We start from the raw sequence: 19,366 nt of genomic DNA on the forward strand, positions 1-19,366 counted from the left end.
AATCAAACTCTACTGCATAGCATTACTTATGTACATGGGTGGGGAGGGGATACAGCTTCCCTCCAAATACCATCATCTTGTACATCCTGTCCCCAGAGAGCCTTCCCAAGCTTCATCCGGCATTTGAAGCTGGTTCTGCCCCTGCTGCTGGTCCAAGTGTGGTCTTCATTTCTCCTGAGGCAACATCATCAACTGGGACCCTGGTGTTAGGATCATAAAATTTATAGGTCACTGGGAAATCCCCTGAAGCCACCAGGAAAACAGGTTTCTCTCAGAAACATGATTCACACAGCAATGGAAGAGGGCGACATTCTAGACCTGAATGTTGCAAACCACGAGGGCAGAAAGGATTCTGCAGGAGCTACTACAAAAGTGCAACAACAGGACTCAAAATATTTCCGTGACTTTCTTTATCTGATTCTCCCTTTTAAAAAAGTGCAAGTTGGCCAGGCGATAGTGGTGCACACCTTTAATCCCAGCACTTGGGAGGCAGAGGAAGGCAGATCTCTGTGAGTTCTAGACCAGCCTGGTCTACAAGAGCTAGTTCCAGGACAACTTCCAAAAGCCACAGAGAAACCCTGTCTCTAAAACAAAACAAAACCAAAAGAAAGTGCAAGTTGTAGGCTGGGTCTCTAGTTCAGTTGGTAGAACCCAGACATGAAGCCCTGGGTTCAATCCCCAGTGCTACATAAAACCAGGGGGCTGTGGTATAACCTGTGATCCCTGAACTCAGGTAGAAATGGAAGGATCAGAAGTTCAATGTCATGCACTACTACATAGCGGGCTTGGGGTCAACCTGGGCTATGTGATTCTCAATCAAAAACAAGGATAGCAAGTTATGACATGAATTTCCTAATACCAGCTCTTCATGAAATTCTATTGAGGGGCTCCCTCCATCCCTCTCTATATATACATTTGTGAATGCACATATACATGTATATATGCACTTAGACTTCATAGATATGGAGAAAAGGCAAAGAATGGGTGATTATAGAAGTCCTTGTGTTGAGAACACAAATGCACAATCAACTAGACAGCAAAAGCATGCATGAGAGAGAGGCCCAGTCTGTCTATACTGCCTGATGCTGATCAGTCAGGCACATTTTTCATGAAGGTTTTTCTGAGCCTCTCCCTTCGAGTACCATCTTTTACAAAATTCTCAAAACATGGCTTGTTTCTAATTTGCCAGGGTGCTTCAGAAGGGTAGAACCACCAGAGTATATAAATACCCAGAGGGCAACAGACTTACTTTGAGGAGTTGACCCCACGTGCCCACAGAGATTGCCAGCTTATCCAAAGTCTGCATCAGCAGGACCCAGCAGGCTGGACAGCCAGGCCAGAGCTGGCATTGCAGCCATCTGACAAGTTAACTAGAGAAATTCTTCTTCCTTTAATGACCTCTATCTTTGATTCTCAGAAACATCCAAGGACCAGGAGTAGCTCATCAAGAAGTCAGCTGACTGAGATTGAGAGGCAAAATTCTAGCCCTACACAGGTGACCCCACTTCTAACATCTGTGCTTCTGCAGACAGAAAGCCTACAAAACAAATGATTCATGCCTCCATCAGACCAGGTTGCAGTTTCCTCCAACCAGCACAATAGGATTCCTGGGACAATAGGATTCCTGGGAGACTCTGGTCTAGCTCAGCTGATGTCTTGTTACTGTGAACATCTACAGTCTGGAGTGCTGTTGGTTACTGGTCCAAAAGAGTAACAGTACAGCCTGCTTCTTTGTTGGTTGTCTACTTCACAGAACTGCTAGGGGGATTTGGGGACTGGAAGGATTGTTCAGTGGTTAAAAACTGGATGTTTTTAACTGGACTCTTGTAGACGACCAGAATTCAGTTCCCAGCTTAACACGGCCTGCAACTTCAGCTCCCTAGGATCCGATGCTATTGTCTGAACTCCATGGGCACTTGCACTCATGTGAACAAATACCACACAGAAAACATACAAATACACATAATATTTCAGGTAATAGAATAAATCTTTTTTTTAAATAGAAATTGACTCCTCAAAGGCAAGTTCAGCTAAATGCCCCTGCAGTTCAAGCTTGCAAATGTCTGGAAGAAGCATCACTCGGTTTTATTTTTAGATTTACTTATTATAGTTTACAGGTATGAGTATTTTCCTGCATGTTTGTCTCTGCACCACAGGTGTCCCTTGCAGAGGCAAGAAGAGGGTACCAGGTCCCCTGGGACTAGAGTTACAGATGGTTGTTGGCCAGCATATAGGGCTGGGATTGCAACAGTGTCCTCTGGAAGAGTAACCAATGCTTTTAACCATGAAACCATCTCTCCATCCCCATTCCTGTGTTTTGATAAAGTATTTGCTTGTTTGTTTGCACATCTATGAAGGCACACATGAGGGGGAAGGTGTGTATGCCTCTGCTCACACAAGCCCAGAAGGGGACACAGATGTCCTCCTCTATTACTTTTGGTCTATTCATTCTAGGCAGGTCCTATGGGGCAGTCACCAGAGAAGATTGTTCGGATGTAGATTTAAGTCAAAAGAAAAGCATTATTTGCCAGATGGACTAATAGTGGGCAGATAGTCTGATTAGTTCCTATCCGTATATAGTACAGGGGCCAGGTGTCTAAGCATACCCAGCAATCCTGGCTGATTTTTGGTAGGGAATGATTAACTCTATGCCCAGGGTCCCTTCCTGTGGCATAGAGTCTGATTCCTTAGGTTTTTGTGTTTTGGTTTATTTGTATTTTTTAGTTTTTGTTTTGTTTTGTTTGTTGTTTGTTTCTGGGTTTCAAAGGCCAGAATATTTTAAAGGAATTTTTCAGGAAGCCTCAGTTTTACAACACCAGTTTTTGCAATGGAAACTTCCTTGTTTCTGGCAACTAGGGGGCCCAGTCACAGGGCATGCATAGAATTATAAACTTTATATTCTTATCTCTAAAGATAAACTTTTATAGCTTTTTTTCCCATACAACCAGACACTCAAAGAGGGCACCAGTAAGTAAAGATCAAGATGGATATGGTTTGATGGCCTGTAGTCACACTAGCTAATACCTTCCCTGTGTCTGTCTTTCTCAGGTTCCTGACCATTCCTGAGGGTAGTAGGGACTGGACCAAAACCTTGTATTCATATCCACAGTACAAAACACAAGAGTCAGGGGGAGCAAGAGGGCCAGGGAGTGGAAGAACCCTGGGTCCAATGAAACCTTAATTTCAATGTGTCCATAATCCAGAAACAGCCTTTTGGCATCAGTGTCTGTGGCTTCCACTTTCATGACCTGGGTATGGTGGAACCATGGTATATCTTCACCACTGTAGGAGTAGAGAGAATCACCTTGTTGGGTTCTTTCCAGGTTAGTTCCAGCATCCTTTTAGCTATTCTCTTGACCCAGATTATATCACTTAATAAGTGGAAACTGGTGGTGAGTCTCTCAGATAGTTTAATGAATAGACTGTGTGGATAACTGGAGGGTCTGTAGTTACTTGAAAAAGGAATAGCTAGAAAGTTTTTCCAACTACATATCTCTGAGCCAGGGAAGCAATTTTGGTCTTTCACACATAATCTCATAGTAGAGCAAATCCCTCCCTATATGGGTGAAGTGGGCCCATAGCAAAGGAGGGAGGCCTTTTCATCTTTTGTAGACACTATTGAGAATTTTGTTGAAGTTTTTTTTAATGTCTTATTTATTTTTTTAACCTGGCCAGATCTCTGAGGTCTAAATGCAAAAAATGAAGTTGTTAATCTAAATCTAAAAGCTTTAGCTATTAATTGAGAGGTGTGGTGGTTTAAAAGAAAGTGGTCCCCAAAGGGAGTGGCACTATTAGGAGGTGCGGCCTTGTAGGAGTAGGTGTAGCCTTGTTGGAGGAAGTGTGTCACTATGGAGGTGGGCTTTGAGGTCTCATATATGCTCAAGCCACACCCAGTATCTCAGCCCACTTTCTGCTGCCTGTGAGTCAAGATGTAAGAAGTCTCAGATACTTCTCCAGGACCATGTCTGCTGGGTGCTGGCTTGCTTCCTGCCATAACAATAATAAACTAAACCTCTGAACTGTAAGCCACCACAATTAAATGTTTTCTGTAGGGAGACACCTGAACCACACCTCCTAAGGGCTGGCTACAGGTGTCCCCAACCATGCCAGTCAGGGTGTGGTCAAGGTGATGTCAGGATGATGTGGGAAAGGTTTAAAGGGCTAGGGAATGCACATGGTAGCTCTCTTTTTCCCTGCTGTTTTGGATTGTTCTGCTTGCCTGCTGGTTGGCTACCTAATAAATATATATCCTGACCATCACAGGCTATATATTAGTTATTAATCCTAATAGTTTTCTTCTATAAGAGTTTTTATGGTCATGGTGTCTCTTCACAGCAATAAAAACCCCTAACTAAGTCAGAAGTTAGTACCAGGAGTGAGGTATTGCTGTGATAGGCCTGACCATGTTTTTGTTTGAAGGAATATGGACCTTGGAATTATGGATTAGAAAAGCAGTTGAACATTTTAAATGCTGCTTAATGGGCCATCCTAGGAGGAGCATGGAAGACAGTGGTGCTGAGTGTGATTTGAACAGTGGATGGCTGGTTCAAGAGGTTTCAGAGGAGAAGAATGTTAGTATGAGACTGGTCTTATGATATTTTGTTGAAAAATGTGTCTGCCTTTTGGCCTTGTCCAAACAGTCTGCCTGAGGCCAAAGTGAAGAGTTTTGAATTAATTCCCTTGACAGAGGAAATCTCAAAACATCCTGATAGACTCTGTCATGTGGTTATTAGTGGTAACTCTAATGATGATTTACAATGAAAAGGAGCAAGCAGATCAGGGTAAATTACAAAATGTAAGATTTGAGGAGAAAAGAAGCACCTGGGAATGGAATGGAATCCTGTGTTCAAGGAGATAAATAGATTAAGAAAAGGAATAAAGGAAGTGGTGGCCTCAAGGCAAGATCCTACCCAGCTAAATTTCCAACTTGTGAAAAGGAATCCAGACTAACAGCTAGGGAGCCTGAATAAGACTGAACTAGGCCTCCTGAACGTGGGTGTCAGTTGAGAGGCTTGGGAAGTCTATGGGGCCTCTGGCAGTGGAGCCAGTATTTAACCTTAGCGCATTAACTAGCTTTTTGGAGCCCATTACCTATGGAGGGATACTTTGCTCAGTCTAGATACAGGGGGGAAGGCCTCAGTTCTGCCCCAATGATGTGACAGACTTTGATGAATCCCCATGGAAGGCCTTACCCTCTGTGAGGAGTGGATGGGGAGATGGTGGCAAGAATGAGAGGGAGGTAGGGATGGTGGGAGGGAGGAAGAGAGGGAGAGGGAACTGGAATTGGTATGTAAAATAAGATTGTTTCAAAAAAAGAAAATCTTAGAGCCCCTGTGCATGCCTTTAATCCCAGCACTCAGAAGGCAGATGCTAATGCATCTCTGAGTTTGAGGCCAACCCAGTCTACAGAGCAAGTTCCAAAACAGTTAAGCTTAGCCAGTGGAGGAAAAAAAATCATCAAAAACAGAACTTTGGTGAAGATGCAATTGAACAAGGGGGCCATGTTCCAGCCTCAGGAAGCAGAACTTGGCAACTTTAGACACATCGTTCTACAGTAAAGGAGAGATGAAAGGAGCTATGGAATTTGCCTCCACAACTAAGGAAAGCTGCCGAGGCCAGGCATGTGACAGGTGTTCTTCTGAATGGAGGCCTAGAGAGGTCATTGTGTAAATCTGTGAAGTTGAAGCCTGGATTGCCTTGGAGAACCCAAAATGTTGGAGATGCCAGAGTGGTATACCTGCTGAGGAAAGCTGCTAATGGCAAGTGGAACCAGCCCAAGAGAAAGAAGCGTGTTGCAGTCAACAAAGATGAAAGGAATTGGAAATCTGAAGACTGTTTTGACATCAGACATAGAGATGCAGAGTTTGGAGTTAGCCCAGCTAGTTTTGGGTTTTGCTTTGGTCCAGTATTTCGTCACTAAACTCTCTTCTCTAAGTTGTGGAATATTAATGTATATCCTGTGCTATTATATGTTGGAAGTATGTGATTTGCTTTTTGATTTTGATTTTACAGGGAATTACAGTTAACAGATTGAATGAATCTCAGACGAGACTTTGAACTTTAGACTTTAAATAAGTTTGAGACTGTTATAGACTATGGGGACTTTTGAAGATGGACTGAATGCATTTTTACCTTATGATATGGTTACAAGCCTTTGGAGGCCAGGGAATGAAATGTGGTGGTTTGAAAGAAAATGTCCACAAAAGGGAATGGCACTATTAGGAAGTATGGCCTTGTTCCAGTTGGAAGAAGTGTGTCACTGTGAATCTACCAGGGCTATGTGGGGGATCACTTTCAGACAATGTAGCCTGGACAGAATGGATTTTCTCTTCTGTCCAACACTGACTGAAGATGTTTTAAACATCTCTGCTAGTACTTTTTAAAGGATTAAAGACAGCTGCTATAAAGATTTCCTTTGTTACGCAGTCAGTCCCAGAAAGAAAACAAAAAGAAAGAAAGAGAGAGAAAAGAAAGGAAGGAAAGAAAGAAGGAAGGAAAGAAGGAAGGAAGGAAGGAAGGAAGGAAGGAAGGAAGGAAGGAAGGAAGGAAGGGAAGAAAGTTAGGAAAGTTTAAAAAACAAAAAGGTATAAATAGGTCCCAGGTGCTGCAGGTAGATTGAGGGGGCTTAACAACACAGAACTGATTGAGAGACGAGAACTTTTGCATAAACTGAAAGCCTCCATCTCCTTCTCCGATGATGCAATGTAGTTAGAATTACAGGTACCCCCCCCCCAAAAAAAAAAGAATTACAGATACCCAACAAGGCATTCACCCTCTGTCAGAAGAAACCAATGCCTCAGGACTGTCCCAATAGCAAGCTCCTGTAATTACTCAACTAACAAGTTCAGCCACCTCTTTTCCTTCTGACTAAGCCCAGGCCAAACCACCCCCTTCCCTGGGACCCCTTAGAGCAGGCATGGAGCAGAGCAGAGTGAATGCTGTCCTGGGGAAACTATTTCCACCTCCTGGTGTACATTCCACTTAGATGGCTGGGCTAAGAATGAGAGAGGTCCGGCTCCTCTGCACCTCTACACAGGGACCAACCCTGACTATGAGCAGGAGTCAAGCAACAAACCAAAAACATGTCTCTGCCCTGGAGTGGGACAGATGGAGGATTTGGGGTTTCTCTGGGCAACCTGGTAAAGCCAAAAGGATTTGGATCCCCATCATGAAGGAGCATAGGTCTTAAGCCAAGTGGGGGGAAAGACTTACACCAGAGAAAGCCATTGGTCAATACAGGTAAATAAAACTGACAGAGACACATAGAAAGTCACAGAGAGAGAGAGAGAGAGAGAGAGAAAGAGAGAGAGAGAGAGAGAGAGAGAGAGAGAGAGAGAGAGAGAGAGAGAGAGAAACACCGCATGTTTTACATGCGGTAAAACAACCAGGGGTGGCCACTACACATTCATACACCTGAACAGAGTGATCCAGTGATGTCTCACATGGATCCCGAACACTGGATCTGCAGCTACATTCAACCTCTCCTATGTGTCCAAATAGAAGGCACCTTAACCAGATTCACCTCTGGAGGTGACAGACCAGGCAACATTCTAATTTGTTTCCTTTGAGTGGAGGAATTCTTCAGACCCTTCTGAAGAATTAGGCAGTGGTTGATAAAAAGGGGCCCTGGGGACCAATAACATCAAATATTTTACATCCCCCAGGAGTTCCCTGCCCACTGCATTCTTCCTCCCTCCAAGGGGCTCTGAGACCTCCAATGCCTCAAGGTCTGGTCTCTGGGATCTCACTGGGGCCTCCAGAAATGTGACATATTCAGTAGAGAAGACTGCTCAGACACAAGTTTAAGCCAATAGGAAGTCTTTGTTAGGTAGCCAGTGACTACACTAGGTGTTTAGGATCTCAGTGTAGCCCCAAGCCTTTCTTGGGGTGAGCTTCTAAGCAGAAAAACCATATCCTCAGTTGACATACTTCAGTTAACAAGAACAGCTAGCCAGAAGCAGAACTATAAAAATAAAAAAGCAAAATTGGTACATTTAAAAACTTTCCCATAATTAAGCCGGGTGGTGGTGCTCGTCTTTAATCCCAGCACTTGGGAGGCAGAAGCAGGCAGATCTCTGTGAGTTCAAGACCAGCCTGGTCTACAAGAGCTAGTTCCAGGACAACTTCCAAAAGCCACAGAGAAACCCTGTCTCTAAACCCTCCCCCAAAAAATCCCATAATTATAGACTTTGGTAGATTAGGTCATTTAGTTTTGACAGATAGTACTATCTATGTGCTGCGTTTTAAAGCTTAAATGCCACTTGCACATGGAGTCGGTTGTGCTAAGGTCTCAAGGCCTACTAAGGTCTGGGGCCCTGTTACAGCAGGATCTCTCCCTAAACACATCTTCCTAAGTTCCTGTATTCAGTTCTCAGTACTACCACTACAGGTATACACAATCACACCCAGGTTCCTTCACCTGTTGCCTGTGGCTTCAAAATGATACATCTAGATATTGATTTGGGCTTTTTTTTTCTTGTGTCCAGCTCAAGGGTAAGAACTCCAAGGAAATCCATTTCTGTTTTATTAAAATTCCCATCTCTCTTCTCATGTCACCCTCTGCTTTTCTAGGTTGTGCGTGTTATCTATTATAGTGTTTAGTATATTCATTGTGGTTATTTTAAATTACTGCTCTAATAATTCCAATATTCTTGTCATGTCTGAGTCCAATTCTGATGTTTCTTTCAACTGTTCATTGCTTGTGTTAAGGTTTTTGAGACAGTGCCTCTTGTAGTCTATATTGCCCTCAATCTTGTTACATAAATAGAATGACCTTACACTCGTGATCCTTCTGCCTTCACCTCCTAGATTCTGGGATTAGAGAAGTTTGTCACACGAGGCTCCATAGATTGTTTCTTGAAACTAAAAGTAAAACTACTGTATGATCTAGCTATGCCAACTTGGGAATAAACCCACAATACTGTATACTGTTAGCATACAGTAGAAACCCCTTCACATTCATGTTTATTGTGTCTCCACGCAATAGCAAGCTCATGGAATCAGACCACATGCCCATCAACAGATTAATCTACAAAGAAAATATGATATATATGGACAATAACTTTTTATAGAGTTTTAAGGAACAAAAATTGGCCTGTTTGTCTGTCTTTGTTGCAGTTCTTCTGCCTTTTAATTTTTTAATTACAGTTTTTGTGCATATGTATATATTTAAACAGACCTATAACCCCTAAGGAAATAGAAACAGTCATTAAAAGTCTCCCAACTACCCGTCCCTGCCAAAAAAAAAGTGTCTAGGGCCAGATGGTTTCAGTGTAGAATTCTATCCAAATTTCAAAGAAGTGCTAATACCAATACTCCTCAAATTGTTCCACACAATAGAAACAGAAGGAACATTGCCAAATTCTTTTTATGAGGCAACAATTATCCTGATACCCAAACCAAACAAAGATGAGAGAGAGAGAGAGAGAGAGAGAGAGAGAGAGAGAGAGAGAGCAATCTCCCTCCTGAACATTGATACAAAAATACTCAATAAAATACTGGCAAACCAAATCCAAGAACACATCAGAAAAACCATCCACCATGATCAAGTAGGTTTCATCCCAGAGATGCAGGGATGGTTCAACATAAGAAAATCTGTTAATGTAATCCTCCATATAAACAAACTGAAGGAAAAAGACCACATATTAGATGCTGGAAAGCCTTTGACAAAAATCCCAAGACCACTTCATGATAAAGGTTCTGGAGAGAATGGGAATACAAGGAACATACCTAAACACAATAAAGGCAATATACAGCAAGCCGACAGTCAACATCAAATTAAAATAAAAAGAAACTCAAAAGTGATTTCACTAAAATCAGGGACAAGACAAGGCTGTCCACTCTCTCCATACCTACTCAATATAGTACTTGAGGTTCTAGCTAGAGCAATAAGACAACAAAAGGAGATCAAGAGGATACAAATTGGAAAGGAGGAAGTCAGACTTTCATTATTTGCAGATGATATGATAGTATACATAACTGACCCCAAAAATTCTAGCAGGGAACTCCTACAACTGAAAAACACCTTCAGTAATGTGGCTGAATACAAGATTAACTCAAAAAAAATTCAGTTGCCCTCCTATATACAAAGATAAATGGGCTGAGAAAGAAATCAGAGAAACAACACCCTTTATAGTAGCCACAAATAATATAAAATATCTTGGGGTAACTGTAACCAAACAAGTGAAAGACCTATATAACAAGAATTTTAAGTCTTTGAAGAAAGAAACTGGAGAAGAGATCAGAAAATGGAAAGATCTCCCATGCTCATGGATAGGTAGGATTAACATAGTAAAAGAAAAAAATGACAATCTTACAAAAAGCAATCTACAGATTCAATGAAATCCCCATAAAAATTCCAACACAATTCTTGACAGACCTCTAAAGTACAATACTCAACTTCATATTGAAAAACAAAAAATTGAGGATACCTAAAGCAATCATGTACAATAAAGGAACACCATCCCTGACTTCAAGCTCTACTATAGAGATATAGTAATAAAAACAGTTTGGTATGGGCATAAAAACAGACACATGGATCAATGGAATCGAATCAAAGACCTTGACATAAACCCATACACCTATGAACATCTGATTTTTGACAAAGAAGCCAGAGTGCCATGATAGGCTCTAAAGCTACACAGAGAAACCCTGTCTCAAAAAACCCAAAAAATAAAAAATAAAAAGAAGAAGAAGAAGAAGCCAAAGATATACTATGGAGAAAAGAAAGCATCTTCAACATTCACAGAGAAAGTGGGAAATAACCTTGACCACATTGGCACAGGAGACAACTTCCTGAACATGACACTAATAGCATAGACACAAGAACAACACTTAATAAATGGGACCTCAGGAAACTATGACATTTCTGTAAGGCAAAGGACACTGTCAATAGGACAAAATGGCAGCCTACAAAATGGGAAAAAATCTTCACCAATCCTGCATCTGACAGAGGGCTGATTTCCAAAATATACAAAGAACTCAAATACTAGACATCAACAAACCAAATAATCAGATTAAAAATGGGGTATAGGACTGGAGAGATGGCTCAGCAGTTAGGAGCACTGACTGCTCTTCCAGAGGTCTTGAGTTCAATTCCCGGCAACCACATGGTGGCTCACAACCAACTTGAATGAGATCTGGTACCCTCTGCTGGCATGCGGGCAGAAGACTGTATACATAATAAATAAATAAAATCTTTTTTTAAAAAATGGGGTATAGATCTAAACAGAATTTTCAACAGAAGAATCTCAAATGGCCAAGAAATGCTTAATGAAATGCACAGCATCCTTAGCTATCAAGGAAATGCAAATCAAAATGACTCTGAGATTCTATCTTACACCTGTCAGAATGTGGAACAAGGGGAACACTTCTCCACTGCTGGTGGGGGTGCAAACTTGTACAGCCACTTTGGAAATCAATATGGTGGTTCTCAAAAAACTGGGAATCAATCTATAACACCCAGCTATACCACTCTTGGGCACACACCCAAAGGATGCTCAATCGTACCACAAGGACATTTGCTCATCTATGTTCATAGTGGCATTATTAGTAATAGCCAGAACCTGGAAGCAACCTAGATGTGCCTCAGCCAAGGAGTGTATAAAAGAATGTGGTACATTTACACAACGGAGTATTACTTAGCTGTTAAAAACAATAACATCATGAAATTTGAAGGCAAATGGAACTAGAAAAAAAATCATCCTGTGTGAGATAACCCATACTGAGAAAGACTAATATGGTATGTACTTACTCATAAGTGGATATTAGCTGTAAAATAAAGGATAACTACACTACAATCTATATATTCAGAGAGACTGAAACAAGGAGGGTTCATGGGAAGATGCCCAGATCTCCCTGGGAAGGGGAAATAGAAGAGATTGCATGTGGACTGGTGGTGGGTGGGGATAGAGACATGAGAGAGCATGTTAAGGGCAGAGGAGGAGAGTACTAAAAGAGACTACTGGAAAGGGGGGCGTTTGGGGCCCAGGTAAAAAAAACCTGGTGCAAGGGAATCTCCCAAGAATCTACAAAGGTGACCCCAGCTAAGACTCCTAGCAACAGCAGATAGTCTGAACTGGCAGTCTCCTGTGACTTCAAGGGGAGAGAGTGAGAGGCCAACCCAGCCACATGACTTTCCACCTACAGTCTGTCCTGCTTGTGGGATGGACTGGGATTGGTGCCTAGCCCAATTATCATCAGAGAGGCATCACCCAGCAACTGATGGGATCAGATGCAGACCCACAGCCAAACTTTAGGTGGAGCTGGGGAAATCCTGCAGAAGAGGGGGAGAAAGGCAAGGGCACCACAAGAAAACCCACAAAATCAACTAATCTGTGCTCATAGGGCTTCACAGAGACTGAACCAACAACCTCGGAGCCTGCATGGATCTGACCTAGGCACTCTGCATATATGTGACAATTGTATAACTTGGTCTTCTTGTGGGACTTCTAACAATGGGGGCAGGGGCTGTGTCTGATTTTTTTCCTAGCTTTTGAGACCCTATTCCTCATACTGGGTTGCTTTGCCAAGTCTTAATACACAGGGAGGTGCTTGGTCTTACTGCAACTTGATATGCCTTGTTTCGTTGATATCCATGGGAGGCCTGTCCTTTCCGAAACAGAAACAGAGAAGGAGTAAATTGGGACAGGAGTGGGAGGGGGCACGGGGAAGACAGGAGGGAGGAAGATAGATAGATAGATAGATAGATAGATAGATAGATAGATAGATAGATAGATAGACAGACAGACAGACAGACAGACAGGTTAAAAATGAGCAACAGTAAAATGTTTCTGAACATACACCGACCAACATTTTTTTCTAAATCAGGTGTATAATGAAGTTGAGATATTTTCTGGAAGCACTTATCCATACTGCCTTGTGTCTTCACTGCAGGTTTCATTCTGAACACACAGTACAGGCACTTTGCACTGCTCAGGTCACACCAGTGAACTCTGCCGGAACACCTCCACTCAAATTTGAACCTAATGCTCATTACTTTTTAACTGTATGTAGAGGTCAAAGCACAACTTGCAGGAATTAGTTCTCTCTGGGGATCAAACTCAGGTCATCAGGCTTAACAGCAAAAACAGTACTGTTTTTTGCTCATACAGAAACATGAAGGTTTTATTATGAAATATGTTGAATATTTTCTCACTATTATTCTTCAATGTAAAAGCATCAAACTAGTACCTCTATATATTGGATGGTGTTATTCAAACAAATGCATCCATCTCATTAGGATGCAAATTTGTTTTAGTCTTCAATAAATGGTAACATCTTACGCATACCTAATAGTTTTTCCAAAACAGTTTTTGTGGTAATGGAGATTCAGCCCAGGGCTTCGTGTATGCTAGGTGAGCTGTCACTACCGAGTGCACCCCAGGCTCTTCACTTTTTTGTTTTAAGATAAGGATCTCACTGAGTTTCCCAAGCTGTCCTCAGTTTGCTCTGAGGTACAGACTGGCCCAGAATCTGTGATCCTCCTGACTCAGCCTCCCAAGCAGCTGGGATTACAAAGCCTGGTCTAAAAGCAAGTTCTAGGACAAATAAGGTTACACAGAGAAACCTTGTCTCAGGAAACAATCAAAGACAGTGCCACTACAACCAGCTTAAAATAAATTCATCACTTAATATCAGTGACTATTTAATTTGTATGCTTATTTCACATGCCTATCTAGCCAGGGTCAGGTAAAATTTTCTCAGGCACAAATAACTTTCTAGATAAAACAGTTTAAGAAACCCTGACCTAGATGTGCTGCAGAGACAAATACATTTCCAAGTATGTGGAAGTGACATTATGACAGTGCCACAACAGAAAGAAAACAGGCGACACACAACACCTGACTAGGCTGTCATGTGAGGATGTGAAGGCAGGCACTAATGTATGTTTCTACAGTGGGGCAACCGAGGCCATTATTGTCACAGCAGCTATTCTCACACAAGGAAGCCCACTAGATGACAGCATACAGAGTTTGGAAGAAGCGCAGTGTTTCTTCCTCCTGGGTCTTGACTCTGCTATTAACTCACAATGATTTGCCTGGGTCACCTGAACCACAGAGATTATTGAAAAGGAAAAAAAAAATCCAGAATCCAAATAGACCCACTAACCATTGTGCTTCTTTCTTGATGGTGGGAGGGGCCAGGTGTGATAACTCAGCCATCATCTTAGAAGGAATATCCCTGCATGCCCCACCCCACTGGACTCCTAAGAATTTCATTGAGGTAGAAGGATCTTGAATTTTGGTTGGATTTATTTCCCATCCTTTGATATGCATATGTGTCACCAGTGAGTTTAAAGTGGTCAATACCTCCTGGTCATTTGGTCCAGTCAGCATAATGTCATCCATATAGCACACTGATGTGGTACCTTATGAAAGAGACATTTCAAACTAAGTTATGACCCCAGGATGGGGAGTTAATACATCCCTAAGACAAAACTGTAAAGGTATACGCTAGCCTTGCCAACTGAAAGCAAATAGCTTCTGGTGATCCTTATGGACAGGTACTGAGAAAAAAGCATTTGCTAGATCAATAGCTGCATACCATGTACCTGGAGATTCATTAATCTGCTCAAGTAAGGATACCACATCTGGTACAACAGCTGTAATTGGAGACATTACTTGACTGAGTTTTTGATAGTCAACTGTCATTCTCCATGAGCCATCTGTCTTCTGCACTGGCCGGATAGGAGAGCTAAAGGGAGATGTGGTGGGAACCACCACTACTGCATCTTTCAAGTCCTTGATGGTAGCACTCACTTCTGCAATTCCTCCAGGACTGAGACACTGTTTTTTACTCTCTATTTTCTTTGGCATAGGCATCTCTAAAGGCTTTCATAATATGGCCCATTAAGCAGTGCTTAAAGCATTCCATTGCTTTCCTAACCCAAAGTACCAAAGTCCAAATTCCTGCAAACAAAAACATGGTCCAGCCTATCACAGCAATACCAGTCCCTAGTACCAACATCTGTCTTAATTAAGGTTTCTATTGTTGCAAAGAGACACCATGACCACGGCAGCTCTTACAAATGAAAACATTTCACTGAGGTGGCTGCTTACAATTTCAGAGGTTCCATCCATTATCATCATGGCAGGGAGCATGGCAGCATGCAAGCAGACATAACGCTGGCTACATCTTGATCAGTAGACAACAGGAAATGAACTGAGGTATTCTGAGCATCTGAGAACTCAAAGCCTGCCCCCACAGTAATGCGCTTCCTCCAACAAGGACGTAACTCCTCCAACAAAGCCAAACCTCCTAGTAGTGCCACTCCTTAAGAGTTTATGGGGCCAACTTCATTCAAACTACAACGCATAGGCTCTTGAGATGAAACTCAGGTTCTCAGACTTACAAGGCTTTGTTCACTGAGCTATGTCCCCAGCCCCAGACAACCTAGTTTTCTCAAGATTTCCCAGGAGCTCCTGGAGTGAGGAGAGCCCACCATTCTGAGCTGCACACTGTGCCCACACCAAGAAATCAGGCACTGGAGATTATGTCATGAACTCTCAACTTTTCGGGCCCTCACCATGATGATACACAGGAATCAAAGCCCCTAGGAGGACACCATGGATCCCTGAGGAGTCAGTAACTCCGTGTCTGTGATTCTTGCACTGTGGCAAGTTCCAAGTTGGATGCTGGGTCCTGAAGGTAATGGCTTTATTGAGGGGCCACAAGGCAAAGGGGTGCAGGATTTGAAATGTGTTTCAAAGCAGGTATTATACAAAGAGAAAGAGAAAGAACAACACTTCCTCCAAGTTCTAATGTCCTCATTTAAGCCCAGAACTGGCCACTCAGAAGTACATTGCAAAACGTTATACCCGGGCCTAGAACACAATAGAGGAATCCCACATCAGACACAAATGATTCCACCTTCATGTTTTTCAGAAGGAATAGGAAATATAGATCATGACTCTTATCTATATCTGAAAGGGAAGAAAAGGAATGAGACACAAGCAGCCATGTGAACTGTGCCCACAGTTACACATGGGAGAAGAAACTGGTTAGAATTAAACATTCTCCATCTAAGAGACACAAACCAAATACAACCTGACCGTTTCTCAAGTTAGCCCCAAAACAAATTCTTCTGCACAGGGAAATGACTTGATGTGCTCCAATTGTGCTAGAAATTCCCAAGACTAGCTTGGCCATCAGTGATCCTTTACAATGGCATGACTGTTCCCCCTCTGAGGAGAATGGTAAATGGCTGATTCTCCCTTCTGGGAGAAGGGTAAGTGAGTGGTAAGCACTGTGTTCCACCCTTACCTTCACTCCACGGCCTCTTTATTAAGTGTGTAGCTACATGCTTGTGTGGTGGACAAAAAGGAAGTCCACTGGTGGTTTAGTATGAACAAAATAATGAAATAAGCTAAGCCAAATGTAATGGTGCATGCCTTTTATCCCAGCACTCAGGAAGCAGAGGCAGGAGGATCTTTGAGTTTGAAGCCAGCCTGGTCTCCAGAGCAAGTTCCAGGAGAGCCAGAGCAACACAGAGAATCCCTGTCTCAAAAAACAACAAAAATTATTCTGAGAAGGAACCAAAATTTTGAGGTCTGAGGCTGGTGAGATGGCTCAGCAGGGTAAAGGTTCTCACTGCCAACTTGACCAACCTGAGATGGGTCCCTGGGTCCCACATGGTAGAAGAACAGAGTGGACTCCCACAAGTTGTTCTATGACCTCCACACGCATGATGTGCTGCACATGGAAATATATATACACAAAAAATACATAAATGTTATCAAAAAGTCAGTTTTACTGGTTTTTATTTTACATGTATGTATGCATGTGCACTACATTCATGCAATGCCCACAGAGGACAGACCAAGGCGTCAGAATGGAATTACAGATGGCTTTGAGTTGCCATGTAGGTGCCAGGAACCAAACCCGGGTCCTCTGTAAGAGCAGCAAGTGCTCTTAAACATTGAACCCTTTCTTCAGCCTTCCCATTTTACATTTTACTTAGGAGTTTTGTAGACTAATGAAAATGTCCATAGCCCAAGAATGATGGAAAGAAAGCTGCCTCCTCCCACCATATTGTCTTTCCTGGATGGACACTGCCCTGAATTCTCACAAAGGCGTAGGAAGCATTTGCTTGACAGTTCCAGGGAGCAGCCCAGCCATCAAGTCAGCGGTCTGTGAGAAAGCTGCTTCATCCACTAGGTACCATAGGAACAGGGCCCAGAGCCAAAGAGGCAGGACCACGGTATCTGGAAAAAAAACACTTAAAATAGACCCAGGCATGGAAAATGCTTAGCTTTAAACTAAAAATAAAATTATGGATATGAAGTCAATAAATGTCTAATTAAATGTTCTACCAAATATCTTATGCTGGGCTCATCTGTTACCAAATTTAATATTCATAAATATTTTTGCATCTGAAAAAAACCACAGATCAGATATTTTTCTCACTTTGCAGGCAGTTGCAAACAGGCATTCTTTTTTTTATTCTTTTATTAGTTCAAATTAGGAACAAGCTTGTTTCACATGTCAATCCCTTCTTCCTCTCCCTCCCCTCCCCCCCAACATCCCACCTGCCCCTAGCCATCCCCCCTCCACTCCCCAGGCAGGGTAAGGCCCTCAAAAGGGGCTCCCCAAAGTCTACCACATCATCCTGGGCCAGGCCTAGGCCCTTCCGCATGTGTCCAGGTCAAGAGAGCATCCCTTCACATAGGATGGGCTCTCAAAATCCCTTCTTTTTTTTTTAAGACCTTACATATTTAATACAGTGCGTTACCCCTGTACAAATGAAAAAAAAATTAAGTTCAACATTTCTAGACCAATATGGCAGTTAATTGCCAACTCAACACAGTAAACTGGAATACTTTTTTCCAAAGTTGACAGCACATCTAAAGTTTCCAAAAATTCAAATTATATATATATATATATATATATATATATATATATATATACCAATAATGGCAGTATGTTATGCATCAATAGCAGCAATAGCTTTTCCAGGTTCTGCAGTCATTTGAACAAAATTGTAGAGACATCCAGCACTCTCCATTTAAAAAAAAAAAAAGTAAAAAACAAAATCCTAGAAAATAGCACAGTTCTATTACTCTTGTGGTACCTGGCACCATTTTTTTTAATTAGCTTCTCAATTATCATCTGGAAGGAAACCATTCTGAGCAGCATCATTAAAAACAGCTCTGATAAAGCACGGTCACTACTATGTGTCATAAAGCAGGTCCACATATGAGTGAGTACATATCATCTTTGTCTTTTTGTGATTGGGTTACCTTGCTCAGAATGGTTTCTTCGAATTCCATCCATTTTCCTGCAAATTTCAAGATTCCATTTTTTTTTCTGCTGAGTAGTACTCCATTGTGTAAATGTACCACATTTTCTCCATCCATTCTTTGGTTGAGTTGTATCTAGGCTGCTTCCAGTTTCTGGCTGTTACAAATAATGCTGCTATGAACATGGTTGAACAGATGTCTTTGTTTTATGAATGTGCTTCTTTTGGGAGTGGAATTGCTGCAAACAAGCATTCTTATGAAGAAAGGCAGCAACAGATTTTTTTAATTGCAGCTAGAAAGCAAATTATGAAATCACATCAAATATTTTATGAAGGGAAAAGCTAGACTCTCATATGTGGCATTTTAAGATTTTTGAAAATAGTTGAGAGGGCATGAGAGGGGAATAGAAATTAAGGGTGAGCCAGGTCTCCAAAAGTGCCAAGCCCTGTTTGCAAAAACTATAACTTGTCCTCTTGCCTCCCACAAGCAGCAGTGCTGTCAGACAAAGGTACCCAATGTTTTGACATTGTGACATGATGTCATTGTCTATAAATTCTGGGATAGCTTCCTTTCTGCTGCTGTGATAAAATATCCTACAAAAGCAAAACTTGTGGGGTAGCGATCAAAGCAGACTGCGTGACACAAGTTTAAGCCAATAGAAAGTCTTTACTAGCTGATCCTTTCTCATTGTGAGCTTTTAAGCACAAAAACCATGTTTTAGGTTGGCACAGTTCAGTTAATAAGAACAATTAGCCAGAAGTCGGACTACAGAAGTAAAAAAGCAAGGTTAGTACATTTAGAGACTTTCCAAGAACTATAGACTTTTATGGGTTAGGTGTTTGATTTTGTTTTAGCAGCTGAGTTTTTGCTGAGTTTTATGAACTGAATTTCCATCATGGAGTCAGTTGTGCTAAGGTCTCAGGCCCTGTTACATTCCCCACTGGTGTTAGTGAATGAGTCAAATCATGATTCATCCTTCACACAATTGGCCAAATAGTTTAAGATGTAGGGCCCTCCGTTAATCAATCAGAATGAGAATTAAAGGCCCAGTCAGTGTTGATCTCAGAGTAGTCAGCCAGGGGGACCTAGAGAACAGAGATTGGTATCAGTTATCTGATTTACCTCTT

Source organism: Cricetulus griseus, chromosome 2 (assembly GCF_003668045.3).
Source record: "Cricetulus griseus strain 17A/GY chromosome 2, alternate assembly CriGri-PICRH-1.0, whole genome shotgun sequence".
Taxonomy (NCBI): domain Eukaryota; kingdom Metazoa; phylum Chordata; class Mammalia; order Rodentia; family Cricetidae; genus Cricetulus; species Cricetulus griseus.